The sequence below is a fragment of the Alligator mississippiensis genome, chromosome 3 (assembly GCF_030867095.1).
Source record: "Alligator mississippiensis isolate rAllMis1 chromosome 3, rAllMis1, whole genome shotgun sequence".
NCBI classification, from domain to species: Eukaryota; Metazoa; Chordata; order Crocodylia; family Alligatoridae; genus Alligator; species Alligator mississippiensis.
Window position 1 is genome coordinate 14,692,605 of NC_081826.1, and position 16,079 is coordinate 14,708,683.

Consider the following 16,079-nt stretch of genomic DNA (forward strand, 5'->3'; position numbering starts at 1 on the left):
TTTACCTGCCCCTGGCTGCCTGTCATGCGGCCCTTGATGACTTACCAAAACTCAGTAATTAACCCTCTGCCCAAAGTAATTGCCTGCCCCTGCCTTAGAGGATGATGATGCCTTCTTTGTGTTCTTTGGTGCACCCTTGCTGGGCCATTATATCCCTTGCTCTGTTACCCTGGATAAATGTTGTTAAAGGCTCTGGTGGGTACTTTTCGATGGTTGGAGTCGGTACTGATAAACTGGGTGCCTTCCCATCTTCTGCAGTTAATGCTTGTTCAGGCTTCAGAACTTGTTCAGGCTTCAGGCTTAGTTGTCTGATTGAAAATGACTGAGACCCAGTTCTCCCAATGCATAAAACAAATTATGCCCGTCTGTTTCCTGTTTCCTGGTAATAAATAGTTCCACAGGTGGACATCTTATTTATTTTGCTCTTTTCATCTGCTTCGTTCATTTCTTTGGTTTAAAGTCCATTTCACACTGGGGAAACTCAGCATGATGAAGTGTCTGGTATCCTTAGACTGCGAGGCGGTTCACTTCATTCCTCTCTAATAACGGAAGAAAAATAGGAAACAACCTGTGCAGCTGTCAGAGTCCATAAACAGAGCTGAGAATTATTACCGGTCTGAATCTTCATCAGAAATTGAGTCCCCGTTAATGCTTTTGACTTGGAATATGGGACTCATTCTGCAGCTGCTCCACGTGTGACACTCCGCCTGATAACGGCAGACAGTTTTGTATCTACAAGATTTAATCCGCTGTTCACAAGTATAATGTTCCTACTGCAAAGAGCTTTATTTTTTTTAACTGAAGACCAGTGTCTTCTGAATATAGGAGTGTGAGTTTAGGACTCCCAAATTAGAGCCTCAGAAGGATCAATAACATTGGATTATTTTCAGAGTTTCACAACAGGCTTCCTGGGCACCACCTGGGATAACAAGGAATAATGGCCACAAATTGATTGAGAGTAGGTTCAGGCTTGATATCAGGAGACATTACTGTACGGTTAGGGCTGCGAGGCTCTCGAACGGGCTCCCAGGGGAGGTGGTGCTCTCCCCTACCTTGGGGGTCTTCAAGGGGAGGTTGGATAGATATCTGGCTGGGGTATTATGATCCCAGCACTCGTTCCTGCCCAGGGCAGGGGTTGGACTTGATGATCTGTTCAGGTCCCTTCCGACCCTAGAAACTATGAAACAGATGCAGGGAGACCTATGAGATATTTGGGACTTCTCAACCTGTGAGATATTTGGGACTTCTATCTTCCCGTAGGAGAGAGGACTCCCAACTAGATCACAGCTATTTTGATAAGGCAAAAGTGACAATGACGTTTAATATTTATATAGTAGTTGGAAGGTGCCAAGTACCACAAATGCAAACATTTTTTTATGGTTCTGAAAATCAGAACTGAAAATATTATAATAAACGTCGCCTGCCACTAAGTTGGAAGACAGCTTAGAAATGTTATGTCTGTATAAGAGGTGGTAGGTAATATTGCCACCTCTTTGACATATCTACTTAAAACATAATCTAGTTTAGACTAGGAAAAAATATTGAATGGGTCAATTCCAGTATTTGCTGGTATTATGAGAAATAGCTTGAGTTGTACACTATTGCAGCTGCCCATGCTGATGTGATCCAAACATTTTTTTAGATAAAATTCTGCTTCTCCATTATTTGGTTAGAAAACAGAAGAAAAGAGAAATATCTGCAAATAAAAATAAATACTGAAACCCAGCAGGAGGGAAGGCAGTTCCCATAATCTGAAAGCTCAGGTATCTACAAGTGATGGTGGCTGCGGATCAGGAAAACAGAGGTTCAGAGTATTGGGCTGATACTGGAAGCCCTTAGTACAGCTCCAAAGTGATTGACAATGATACTGGATTTCTCCAGTCTTGATTAAAAGGCAGTCGTTCCTTGTTCATTCTCAACAGTTCTCCTTCAGTGCTGCACACATAAGCAGCTCCTAAAGAGAGGAGACCTACACAAAAATGAAAGGGAAGTGCTGGTTTGTGATTTTAAACTTGCAGTTGTCTCATTCTTCTGGGAATATTGATAGCAAATAAACACGTAGGGGACAATTGTGCAGCAAGATTTTTAATAGCCAAGTCTTGTACCAGTGGTGAGCCCCACTGAAATGCAGGGCTTTCATGCAAGGGCTGAAGCCTACTGTATGGATTTGATGGCAAAGTCGTAGCTTCTCTTTAGCAACTAGATGGTGCGGTTTCTAACCGCACGTCAAAGGCTTTGTATGAAAGTCTGAGCTGTTGTTTTATTTTTTTTCTGTTTCTGCTTTTAGTCAGTCAAGGGACTAACTGTTAACCTGACAAATGTAAAGGGAAAAACTGCTAAATAAACAGTCTTTTTTATCAGCAATATCATTTCCTTTCTGGAAGGATTTAATGTGCAAAAAAGGAAGCACATTCCTATGCAGCTCAATGAAGATATCTCATTGTATTGATCCTCATGCAAAATGTTAAATCCAGAATTTAATTTGCTTATTTTTTCCAAGAATGATATTCCTGTGTTGCTTTAGCTAGTATATTGAGGAAAAGCTTATTTCTTAAGATAAAAGACTAGGAAAATACCAAAGAAATTTGTTTTATTTATAATTATATTCAAATATCCAGTATTTTTACAAATCATTACTACTGCTTGAAAAGAGCTCCTGTCATGGGAACCAAAATGTAACACGTTTCTTCCTCGTCTCAATTTTCTTCTGTTGTCGGCTGCTTTTCTTATAAAGGTCGCTTTGTCCCGAAGGAGCTCAGATAGCTTTGTAATCACAGGGCTGAAACAAGCTGTTTTTTTGTTAAAGCAGCTCTGCCTTTCAATGTAAATAGGTAACAGTTGCTGGAAGTGATTACTTAATTCATCTTGCCCGTCGTTTTGACTCATTTTGGCTGTGTTATTAGAGGGACTGAAGTTATCAGACTTGCATGACGTTCCATCTGTCAACACTAATGGACACTAATAAAGTCCTGAAATAGTGTCTCGGTTTTTGAAATGGGGTTGACAGACTCGTTACGTGTTACATGCTGCAGAATTAGAAATGGCAGCTGCTTTAAGTTTTGCTTTTAAAACCTTGAGAAGTTTGGGATGTTTCACAGTTCTGAAAGGATTAGCCTTTTTTTTTCCAGAAAGGATAATCTGAGATGTAATGAGAAATATGTATTAGAAATGAGAACTAGGAGCTTTCAAAGGAATTAAACCCCCTGAATGTTAGAGGCATATGCTGACCTCTAACTATTCCTGTCTACCTGGTAAGGCAGAAGGGTGAGAAAGCTGGAGGTCTGACATGATGCTTCAATGGCAAATAGTTACAGACTTGAACATGCATTCCCTTTTTGCATAAATGACAACACACGTGAAGCCAGGCCTCTCTTGGGATTGGGGTTGGGAGTGGGATGGAGGTAGCAAGGACGAGAGCCTAACTGAAGTGTATAGGCTGGTGTCCTATGCTACGTGTAGGGCAGCAGCCTACATTTTGTATTGCCAAAACTTGAACAAACTTCCAAGTTTTGGCAATACAAAAACTCAGAAAGAAACCCTGTGTTGTTGTTAGGCTGTGTACGACAGCTTCGGTTGCACACTGCCTCTTCCTCCCAAATAAGGCCCTTTTTTGATTTATGTGAAATACCAAGAATTACTCCAGGGCTGTCCAGCCTCTGAGTGGCTAGGCACTGCGTGCTGCTTGGGCCATACGCTCCCCAGTGCCATCCCCTCCACTGCACCGTGCTGGTGCCCCCACACCAGGCCATATTGCCCCCCCCTCCACCGCATGTGCACCATGTGGACCCCCAGTATCCAGAGCAGCATTGTAGGGACATGGCTGGGTGCCCAAAGTAGCTTTTTTTTCCTCTTTCCCATTACACCACTGGCCCAGAGACTTTTGTGGCAGCAGCAGGAGAGCAGTGGGAGCAATGCCTGGACTAGTTGCCGAGGGGGGGGGGGGGGGGTTATATATTAACCCCTCAGTGGCTGTACGTGGCCCACAGCTCTGCACTACTCAATGTAAGCATTACCATATATTAGATATAAACAAATTGGATCCTTACGGGAAAGATACCTGTGTTTTACCTACAGCTTCTCTCCATCTTCTAATCTTGTACCACTTCCCCCTAGGCCTGTGTCCATCACCATCTCTCCTGAAACAGTTCCTCTTCTCAGGTCTTGCTCAAGGACACATCTCAGTAGTTATCATAGATCCACCCAGGAAAAATGAAAAGCCCTGAATTTAATGTGCAAAACACAAGCACATTTTCCCCTAAGCAAAGCGTTTCTTTCTTACCTGCTTATCTTCCCAACTTCCCAAATCAGAAGTTTTAGGCTGTGAGGGAGGGCCATACACAGGGCAGCATGTGGTAGGTAGGATAAGCAGGGGTGACAGCACACAAGTCTCATCGATTCATATCTTCACCTTAGCTGATCATTTGCTATTATTCCATGCTATTATTCCATGCACGTTTCTCCAATAGCCCAAAATTCTTAGCTACTTTTCCGAATCCGTTAGTCAGTTCAGTCTGAAGGTCATGATTCCTGCTGATCATAAAACCCAAATAGCAAGGACTGTCAATGGCACCAAGAGTGTTATCCTCCGGAGTGATGTCAGGTATTGGTTCTTTCATCTCTTGGTACATGATCACAGTCTTCTTGGGACAAATTGCCATCCCAAAGCTCTGCACGATTCGAAAAGTCTGCCCAAGAGATTTTGCATGGAAGATTCAACCAAGGCCGTGTCATCCGCCAACAGGAAGTCTCTTAGAACCAGTTCTTTCACCTTGGTTTTCACTCTAAACCTTGGAGTGTTGAAAAAGCCTCCACCTAGTCTTGTTGAAAGATAAGAAAGTAAGAAGGACCTTTAAGGCATGCAGATGCTGTAGTGAAGAGAGCTGTATAGACTAATCAACTTCTCAACTTATTTTTCTTCATTGAAGGTCTGAATACTCTGTAGGACCAAATTTCTTCTCCAGGGCATGTACTTTGAGCAATCTTCATGTGATTTTCCTGGGAATTAATTTTTTGGTCTTTCCTACTATTCTACCTCCTAGTGGGGCTGACATTCTGTTGGCTATTTTATCATTACTTCTTCAGGCTCAAATATTCCAACAGGACTCTAATTCCTTTGGTTAAGTTACCAGAATCTCTGGTGGCAGTTGGCAAGCCATAATGTAGCTTAGATACTTTCTCTGAATCCATGTCCCAACCCTTTCAGCCTTGTCTTTCTCCATTATAGCAGTAGCTGAAGAAAAGTTACTTTACTTAGACTACTGCAGTGGTTCACAACCTTTTCAGACTCGAAAAACAAATAGACTCAAGGCACCCCTTGATAGACTCAAGGTACCACTCAGAAGATGTCAGCTCTCAATTTTCACCTGTTTTTTTTCTTTTAATGTAGAAAAATCCTAGAGCAATTCTTCTGTTACAAAGAACACACAAAGCCGACAACAGGTCAGAATGTCTATACTACTATGGATTCCTATTTGAAATCTCCGAGTTTGTCTTGTGAATCAAATCATGTTTGTACACCTAACAGTGCTAACATTGTGCAGCATGCTTGAAATGATCTTAAGACAGCCCCCAGTGCTGTGGCACCCTGTGTGAGAATCGCTGGAATGAAAAAGAAAGTGAAATGGATGTTACAAATTTAGAATAAGAGCTTCTGAGCCTCTTACTTCTAGATACTTTCTCTTTCAGTTCTAAAAGATGATTTAGTTAGTTAGAATAATAAAACATCTAAAACTACCTGCAAGGGCATTGCACAAAAATTGGTTGCCGCTACCACTCACTGTCATGTTAGAGTGAACGAAGCTGTGGCTGCCGCTTGATGCTGAGCCCAGTGTTCTTGGTTTGTGTTATGCATGCTCTAACCACACCTGCTCGGGTCTCCTCAGGGGTTTAGGCACAAGGCTGTTGAATTTGTGACTCCCCAGAGCCCTTAGGAGTGAGAGGTGTGCTGAGATGGTCAGCTCTGCCCCAGCGGTGGCATCTCGGCATGCTCAGTAGCAGAACGTGGGGTGCCCAGGGAACTTCGGCTTAGAGAGAGTTTCCGTGTGTACAGACCGCCGGGCGTTAAAGTGGTTAGGTGGGGTTAATGTGGATCACCTTCTAGGACTTGGGTGCCTAAGTTCTGCCAAAGTGTCACTTTAGGTACCTAAGTATTTTTTTGGATCAGGGCCTATCTCTCTGCTTGAACGGCACATTACAAATGAATAATAAATGCATCTTCTGAACAGCCCCGTGACAGCAAGAAGTATTTCTGACACCTTTCTACAGTTGGGTGACTTGGGTACAAGGGACATAAAGTTCTGCTTCAGCATAATGCTTAACCACATGCCTTAGTCCATCCCTATTCTGAAAAGCACTTAAACTCATGCTTACCTTTAAGCACACGCATAAAGTCAAGGAACTTAGGTATATAAAGTTAAGTGTGTGCTTCACAGGATGAGCGGTCAGGTAACTCGCCTTTAGACATACAGGAAGTCTGTATTAGAGCCAGAAAGTGCGGTGTTGCAGTCCTCTGCTATTGTCACAAGATCACCTCTTCTTAACCTACTAGGTTTTTGTGATCTCTTTTTTCTCAGATTCTGTGAGACGATGATTTTGTCCAGTTCCCTGATGATGCACAGTTGCCCTCTGCAGCATTATTGAGTGCACTGGGATAAGCTTGAAATATTTTTTGGAAATCTGTTTCTCTTTACTGAACCAGACTGTCTTGCATTTTTGTATGAGAATGGGACACATTCATTTTCCCAGGCTTTCAGAATGCAACTTTCAAGGCTCTGGAGGCCAGCATCACTTTTCTCCTCGTCCAAGTATCTGTGAGGCGTGTGGCTTAATCCAGTTCTTACAAGGCAGAATGCAAACTTAGTAGTGGAAGTCTCCAGAATTATTTCACATCATGATTGATTCCTGTATGCCTACTCTCTGACTTCTGCTAAAGTACCATGAGAATGGATTCAACCCCCTCCCATTTTATACATCTTAAGCTTTTCTATAGCAGCTCGCACTGTATTGTACAAGTACTGTATTATGAAACTCTCCTATAAAATTTACAATGTTTGTAGCCCAATAGATGTGGTAGTGAACAAAACGCTCAGTGGACATCCATGGGTGGACATCCAGATGAGTGCGCACGTGCACTTCCCTGGGGACAAACAGCAGCAGCACATAGTTGTGCCACTGCTACTTGTCCCCGGGGAACGCTTGTGCACATGTGCGTTGGCATGTAGCAAGTTGCCCCAGGTGGGGTAGGGGAGGCTGAGGCCAGCACCTGGGCTGGCCTCAGCAGCCTCACCTGGCATCCTGGGGGCTTCCTGGGGCTGATCCAGTGGTGCCACCTTGCTTTTTTCAGGCACAGGTTGTTTTGCCACTGGGATCTCCTGGTGTCAACCCTCCCTCCAGGCTGCAAATTAGCAGCGCAGTGAATGCCTGCACGTGCAGTGCATGCAGTTTGCAGCACCACAGATGGATCTGCAGCACATGCATAGCATGTGCACATGCTTGTCTGGACATACCCCATGGTTTCTAATCTTAACTATATTGTGGTTTGGCAGGTATATCCTTCATTTTGACCCAACTACAGCAGGTTGTCAATGAGCTCTTGCAAAAAAAGTGAGGCATGACTTGAATGGAAAACCTTTAACCTTTATCCAGAAAGTAATGTTTATAATTCGGTAGGAGGTGCTGTTCTTTTTGAGTCAGTGTCAGTATATTTGAGAGATGGTGATACTGCCCGTGCTATTTTTCCACTGAGATGTAAAACCGGTATCTTGGCATTAAAGATCCCAAGACATTTTTTCACAAGAAAGACTTGGAGTCATAGCCAGATTTAGATATCTTGATGAATGAGCATGATACAAATGTAGTGGGTAGTCCTAAAGTCTTTTTTATTTTCTTCCCTTTTGCAATTAGGTTGTCATTTATGGTGTCTATGACATTCCCAATAGCAGGAATGGGGAATACTATCATCTTGAAGCAGAAAGGAAAACAGCAATTTTTGGAAGGGTTTCCAACGTACACGCATAGTAACTAAGATTAGGCGATCTCCGTTCCCCCACTAGTGTCAACTGGATATGTTTCTGTTCACTTCCTGCTTTGACATCACCGTGCTGCGTTGCTATGCAGAACTGTCATTTTCCTCTGAAGTGGTAAATATAGCAATTACCATATAGACGGATAAACAGAAAAGCACTTCGGGATGGGCGGCATTTTAGGGATATGAAGTGTCTGTTTTATGCATACAGCTCTTCATAACAGCCTTAGGATACACAGAACTAAAGCACAATATAGACCGTTCCTAAGGACTATATTCACAAACTGAAACTAGTCGCCTTTACCCTGGCCATTAGTGCACATTTATGCAATAAGTGGTTCCACTTCTTGGAGGAAAAGGGTGTGGTTGTTACTTGGGTTCTCTTTTTGCTTGTGTGCATGCCATTGTTTCGTGCAGCAGAAATAACCGAGCCTCAATGAAGGCGTCACTTGTGTTCGCTAGTTTGCAACACTCTGCTAGCGTTAACCAAGCAAAGAACAAAGTAGAGGTCCTTGATTAACACTGACTGATCCAACCTCGGTCTACCCTCAGCAGCTTCCCAAGCCAGAAGTAGCAATATATAACTTGGGATTGGGATCTATTTCTACTGGGTGCTATTGAAAAATCATTCCTTTTTTGTGTCAGGGACCCCTTGTAGTGTCACAATAAAGTCCACAGCACAACAGGGTCTCTGACACCAAAAAAGGCATGAATTTTTAATGCAAAAGATTTAAAACCTAAGCTCTTTCCCCAAATGTGTTCCCATGCTGACTGAAAATAGGCAGCCCTTTAGAGAAGAAAAATAAGCTAGTACTGCTACAATTGCTTTGATAGGCATCTCTAGCATAAATGAATGCTCACTAGAAATAGATCCAAATTGCCTGGAGAACTGGAAGTTCTTATAACTGCTTTTCAGTGCAGGCAGAGTGGGGTGAGTAAGAGGTCTCTTTATTGTCTTTCATCCTGGTACCCATTTTTTACTCGAGCAGCTATCAGTTTGAGGGATCCTGTAGCTTGTTCGGGTTCAGAGAGATGTTGAGTACTGTACTGCACTTCTTTGCAATTCTGCATGTTGAGAAAGAACGTACAAAGTCCTATTTTCCTAGGCAAGGTAGGGATTGAACAGGAGGTGGCCTCCTTGTTCCCATTTCCAAGCTGCTCTCTTGTGCAGCAGCGCTCTTTTTCTTAAGTTTATCTCGGGGTCTTGCTGCCAGTGCTGTTCTGGTTTTTCCACTAGCTTTCTGCTGTGTCTCGAGTCTTTCCACTGCCTCTCCCATAAACATGCACCCACCCTGCCACCAAGTACAAGCCAGTCAAATGCCTTTACCCACGCAGCTGCAGACACAGTTTCTTGACCCCTGGTATCCTAGATAAACTTCTGTGGCACATAGAAGGGCGATGGGTTTTACAGCCATGGGCCAGCATGAGAAAGGAACTTGTCAGCTCAATGGATTTCCTTGCGTGAACCACATAACCCAGTGAAATTGTGTCCAGACTTCTCTGTGTGTCATTTTCTTCTTTCTCCCTTTCTCTCAGGGTTGTTCTAACCGCAATGCCTCCATCCTTGAAAAGAAAAAAATGTGTAAGTCACAAAACCTAATGCAAATTGAAATTCTTCCCACTTTACACATCAGCGAAGATTACTGTTAGTGATTGGAGAACAAGGAATAGCCCAGATGGTAATGCTAACTCCTACACCGGGGGTCAGTAACAGACACCTTGCAGGCTGAGCGTGCCCCGCAGAGCCACTAGATCCAGCCTGTAAAGCTGGAGGCCCTTGCTTATGCCACTTCTCCCTGTTCTCCCAGCTTTGGTCCAAAGCAGGCCAGGTGGATTTGGTGGTGCATCAGCATCAGGGGACTTTGTTAACATATGTGCTAGAGCCAGGCAACTGGGAGCTGTGTCTGTGCTGCCACTTCTTCCCCTAGCCCTCTGCTCCCTGCTGCAGCATGGGTGCAGCTTCCAGCAGGTGGAGAGCTGCACTGGGCCTGGGCACCATGGGGAAAGGGGGAGGGGGAGCAGGGTAAGCAGCAATGTGGATGCAGCTTGCAGATACCTGGTGCCAGCGCAGCTCCCCACTGGCTGGAAGCTGGGCTTGCACCATAGCGAGGGAGCCAAGAGGCTGGGAAAACTGGTGCAGGAGCAGTTCCCAGCTGCCTGGCCCTGGTACAGGCAGGAGGAAAGCTCCCCTGCTGCTGATGCGCAGAGGAAGCCAGTGGCCCGCGTGGGACCAGAGCCTGGATTATTCTGGCCCATGGCTTGTGAAAGGTCGCTGGCCCCTGCCCTGCACTACAGGTGAACCAGAAAACAAGATGTAGGCAAACAGAGTAGACTGAATTCAGTGTCTAACATTGGGCTTAATGCTAAAGTAAACCATGCAAATGGTGTAGCATTCTTTCAGGGTTAAGCGTTATGGCTAGGGACAGACATTACACATAAACCGGTTTAAGTGATGAGAAAGTGGTTTAAACCTGTAACAGAAAAGCTATTCAGTGCACATAAACCAGTTTCAAAATGGCTGAAACCGGTTTGAGATAAGTCTGATTCTACATTCAACCAGGTTTAACTGATTTGGCTCCAACTGGTTTATGCAATGTCTGTCCCAGACCCCTTGCTCCCCAGCCTGAGGAGGGACAGGCAGGTTCGGGGGTCTGGCCAGAGAGGGGTTTAATCCCCCGCCCTGTGCCACCAGCAGGGACCTGAGCGGGGTCCTCCTTATGCAGCACCGGGCACCTCTCCGGGCAGGGAGTGAGTGCTGTGGCGGCAGCAGGCAGACCCGGCTGCCAGTGGGGGTGGAGGGGAAACTAATTCTCCTCTCTGCCCCCTTCTGCTTCAGGGGCCATGATGCCCAGTGTTGTAGAAGGACGGGGAGCAACTGGCAGACCCCACTCAAGGAGTGGGGAATTAAACCCCTCTTTGGCCAGTTCAGCCCGGGTTGGCTACCCCACTCCTCCCTCACCCCCCAGCACAGCTTCTTTGCAGCCGAGAGCCCCCCAGTGCCTGGCCTGGCATGCGCCTGCTTTGCCTTAGTCCAGAGCAAATGTTTGTCCTGTTACAAACTGGTTTAGCCTAGGCAGGTTAGACTGACCTGCAAAGGTTGAATCAGTTCAGGCTCCAGCTTTTGAATGCTCGTCCTTAGCTTATAGGTGTAATACTGGTTAAGGATGGTGCTTTATGCAAATATAAGCCTTATGAGACTATTGTTCCTTTATATTGTAACTTATACTCTCCCATTGTTGTGCATGTGCATTTTCCCTTGTGTCTTTGAACAGCACAATAAGCACCCCAAAAATAGGGAAACGATGGATTATTTGCCTAGGAATATAGAAGGTGTTTTCATACTGAGCCCAAACAGAAGGGGGCATACAAAGATCATTGTGGGTGGATGGGCTGATTATGAAAATGGTAGAAAATCAGCAAACTTGTTCGGTTGGGAGTTGTAGACACCATTCTGTATCTGTGGGAACTCACTGCGTCTCGTTGCAGGGGGTTTGCATCACCAAGCTTGTTGAGAAGTTAACTAGACAGAAACCTTAGCATGGGTTGTTTGTGTCTTTGTATTGATTGCAGCTGCCTTACAGTCAAAGGTGATCTTGTTATCTTTGAAAGGCCTATACAAACTGCCCTCTACCAATTGCCAGTTATAAAAACTATTCCTGTCCCCATACCAAACTGTAATGTCATTTGGGAAGTACCATCTGCAGGGGACTCAGGTTTCTTCGAGCAGACACCTGATCTGTATACTTCTGAAAATCAGGTGACATGCAGCTGGCTTTCTGGATGTGTAACTCCAACCTTGGTCTCAGTGAAAGGGCCAAATAATCCTTTGGAAAAGTCGGTGGCAAACTTTCGGTCCTATTGGTCAGTTTGCAGTAGTTAAATTTCCAGGACTTTCTTCACAAGAAAAAGATCTAGGTTATAAAACAAGTGAAAAAAGGAAGGCTGAGAGTCTCCTTTGTTTTTGTAGGAACATAGTTGGAAGGAAGAGAGGCTTTGTGCCAGCACTACCCTTAGCTTGAATCCCATTATCCCTCTCTGCCTCCAGGGCCAGTTTTATATCTTTCACAGTGACCATGAATTGCAGATCAACACCATTAAACTGCAGGGTTTGGAATACAGCATTCACGGGGGAATGCCAGCTGCTGATCTGATCCAAGCTTGTAGGCTTCACTCATTTCTTTCTGTTCCAGAGGGATTAATCTCACTACACATATATACTTTGGTTTGTTCTCGTATTAACATAGTGCGCTGCCTTCCTGCTAGGTGTGCCACAAATTAGCCGTGCACTATCCCGAAGTGCCACTGCAGACCGCTTTCCCAACCCAGTCTGCTGCTCTGCATTCTGCTCCCTGCTCTGCCTGCCACTGCTGTCTGCCTCCCTGATCTGTCGTGTGTCACACACGCAGGCTGCCCGTGCCGCTTACGGCAGGATGTGCCGCAGGTTGGCCATCCCTGGTGTACTTTATAGCATCATAAGCTAAGGGATACTAGGTCCCTGGAATATGGCATGTAGAGCCTGTTGGGCTCTTGTGAAACTTATTGCGCTGCATTTGAGCAAGCACTTTGTGTATCGTTCAGCATGAATCCCTACAGTTGGTGAACATGGTTGACCTCAGTGGTTCTCAACCATTTTTGTACCCAGACCCATTTATAAACATCGATGGCCAGTCCCAACCCAGTAAGTAGTTCAAGTAAAAAACAACCCCCTCCACTGCCCCCCATCCCCAGACCCCAGTCCTCCAGTGCGTGGGGCAGGGGGGTGGGGGTGTGGGACATGCCAGCCTGCATGGAAAAACCCACAGTTTCCCATGTTTTTCTCCTTTAAAGGAAAATCCATTTTTACAGTTTATTCGCGACCCTTTCATATATTCTTGTGACCCAATTTTGGAGTCGAGAAATGCTGGTTTACCTGACAGTAATGGGTCTCTTCTGGTCCGAGTGTTCTCCTTAGAAGTCAGGAGTCAGGTCCCCAACAATCCCAAGATTGACCTAAAAACTCATAGAATGATTTAAGGGGCTCTCAGCAAAGCTGATGCTTTTCTGTACTCCCAGAATCCTTCCCAGATGCATGCAGCACCTTTTATCTTGCTTTCCAGCATAGATTCCCAGAGACCAGTCCAGCTCCCTGATGCAATGCCAAGATTGCTCTACTATCAAGTGACCTATTTTACAAACTTGTGGCTAGGGACAGAAGTTATACATAAACCGATTTAAGTAATCAGAAATTGGTTTAAACCTGTAACAGGACAGAAGTTCAGTGCACATAAACCAGTTTCAAAATGGCTGAAACTGGTTGAAGATTAACTTGGTTGAATGTAGTACCAGACTTAACTGATTTTGGTCAAAACAGTTTATGAAACTTCTGTCCCTGACCCCTTCCTAGTTGAAGTTAAATCACAGTCCCCCAGCATCTCAGCATACTTTCGAGCCCTGCGCTGGGCTGGGCTTGGCTGTCTGCTCCAGCAGAGAAGGGGTGCGGGGGGAGGCAAGGACTGCCAAATCCCAGCTGGGGGCTGGGGCCAGGGAGGGGAGTTAAACTTCCCTCGCCCTGAGTACAGAGCTGCCCTGCCTTACACTGTTAAAAACATTCTGTGGACTACAAATCCCAGAGGGACCTGGAAGCAGGAAGAAGTGACAAACAATGCTTCAGAGTCCTGCTGCTGTAATTATGGACTGCAAATCCCAAAGACCTTGGGAGCAGCAGAAACAGGAAGGAAACACACAGCCCATACTGGCTATGTTCCAGAGAGCCATGCTTTAGCACCCCCCAACTTCTGGTGTGAGCCACTGCAGGTATGTGGCTGAAGTTCCTGAATCAAGAGTGAATGTCTGTCCAGTAGTTTCTCAGTTTAATCTCAGCAGTTTAGACTAACCTGCAAAAACTGAATTGATTCAGCTTTGGGCTTTTCGACTTTCTGTATGTAGCCTCGAAATTGATGTAGTTCACCACCAAGGCCCTTTATCCTTTTCAGGCTTTAGGACTTAACAAAGTACAATCTCTGATAGTTATAGACAGGGTGTGGATCTAGATCGTGGCAGCAGTTGGCAATTGAAATGAGTAATGCCATAAGACAAGCCGCTTAGCTTTCATTTTCCTCTGTTTCTGTTTGCAGTGATAATCTCTTTCTGATGCATATCACAAAGCTGTTGTGACTTTTGAATTATTTCAGGTCCTGAACAAGAAATTGCTGTTTTTACATTAGAATTGATAAAATCAGGATGAAGTTTGACCCCTTGGCTTCACGTCTTGGAATCTAGATATTCATCAGTGGAAAAATTTGCAAAGCATGCTAGCATTGTGTCACATGGAACATTAACTGAGCTTTGTGAACGCGCTGAATTTGCAGCAAAGAAAAGATTGTACAGCTTTATTTTTATGCTTCTGATCTAAAAACAGTCATTCAAGGCTGTCATTAGGGCTAAGTACAGGCAGTCAAAAAGCCTGAGGCTGAATCAATTCAGTCTTTGCAGGTTAGTCTGAGCTTCAGAGATTAAACTGAGAAACAACTGGACAGACATTCACTTTTTATTCAGAAATTGCAACCACATGCCTGTAGTGGCTCAGGCCAGAAGCCAAGGGGTACTACAGCATGTCTCTCTGGCATGTAGCCAGCATGGGCTGTGTGTTTGCTTCCTCTTCCTGCTGCCCTCAAGGTCTCTGGGATTTGCAGTTCATAATCACAGTAGCAGGACACTGCAGGGTTGCTCATCACTTCCTCTTCCTGCTTCCAGATGCTTCTGGGATTTTGGGTCCACAGTTGCAGCCAGGGCAGGGCAGGGCAGGGCATCTGTGTAGTCAGGGGGAAGGGAAGTTTAACCCCCTCCCTGGCCCCAGCCAGGGCTTGCCTAGGGATGGGGAGTCCCTGCCTCCCTTCTCTCCGTCTGCCCCCCACCCCACCCCACCCCACCCCACCCCACCCCAAACCTTCTCTGCTGGAGCCCAGCCCATTGCTGGAAAGCATGCTGGGATGTTGGGGGACTGTGATTTAACTTGAACTAGGAAGGGGGCTGGGACAGAAGTTTCATAAACTGATTTGACCCAAATCAGATCCTACGTTCAACCAGGTTTATCTTAAACCAGTTTCAGCCATTTTGAAACTGGTTTAAGTGCACTGAATATCTGTTCTGTTACAGGTTTAAACCAGTTTTTAATTACTTAAAAAGGTTTGTGTGTAATTTCTGTCCCTAGCCCTTAGGGTTAATGGAAGTTTTGTGCTGAGGAAGCCTCTCTGAAAGACAGACAAGCTGCTTTACCTTACCCTGTGATAACATTCATTATTTTCTAGTTCCTGCTGTGATTGTCACTACTCAGACTTGAACAAATGGAGCTGAAACCACATTTGCATCACAACGATAAATATGAGGGAGCTTGTGGTGCTACATGCAACGGAGAGCTTAAGACATGACATAATTAAACTCTTCTTTAGAGGAAAAAGGGAATTTTTTGTTAAAAAATAGAACTTAAGAAAGCTTAAAAGGATACTAAAGGCTGGGACTCTACAACCAAAAATTATAGGTCATATAGAACAAATGCTAGAAGATAAGAATATTGCTGAGTAAGTGACAAAACCCCCCTTCATTAACACCAAGTTAACTTTTCTATGGGGTGTTTGTGCACTGGATTCTTCAAAATTCTAATATTGGACAATATGGAAATAAAGAATTAAGGTATTTCATACTCTTAATGTCTGAAAATCAAGAAAACCAGTTTATCTGTTCATGCAACCTTTACTCTGCCCCTGATAGGTGGCTGTAGTGGATGGGAATTAGCTGAGTGCACTCCAGCTACACTCACTTGTGTTGCACATAGCTGTGTTGAATGGTGGAGGGATTAGTTGGAGTATCTTGGCAGACCTGATTGTGATTAGTGGTGATTTGAAGGGCGAGGGTCCTCTGTCAGGTGCAGCTCCTTCTGCCTGACCCTTTCTGGTGTGAGCAAAAGAAGGTTTTGGTTGAGACCATGAGAGACCATGGGCACCTCGTATCAATACTGAATGATGTAGGTTGTGTCAGGACATGGGTGCTTTTTTGCCATGGGAGATGGATGTGGAAAGTA

The 16,079-nt window shown here is 44.8% G+C and overlaps 1 protein-coding gene across 2 annotated transcripts in view; it reads left to right on the forward strand.

The window, feature by feature from the left end:
• Positions 1–16,079, forward strand: part of KCNQ3 (potassium voltage-gated channel subfamily Q member 3) — a 272,131-nt gene that overhangs the window by 159,564 nt on the left and 96,488 nt on the right. The window lies entirely within an intron of this gene.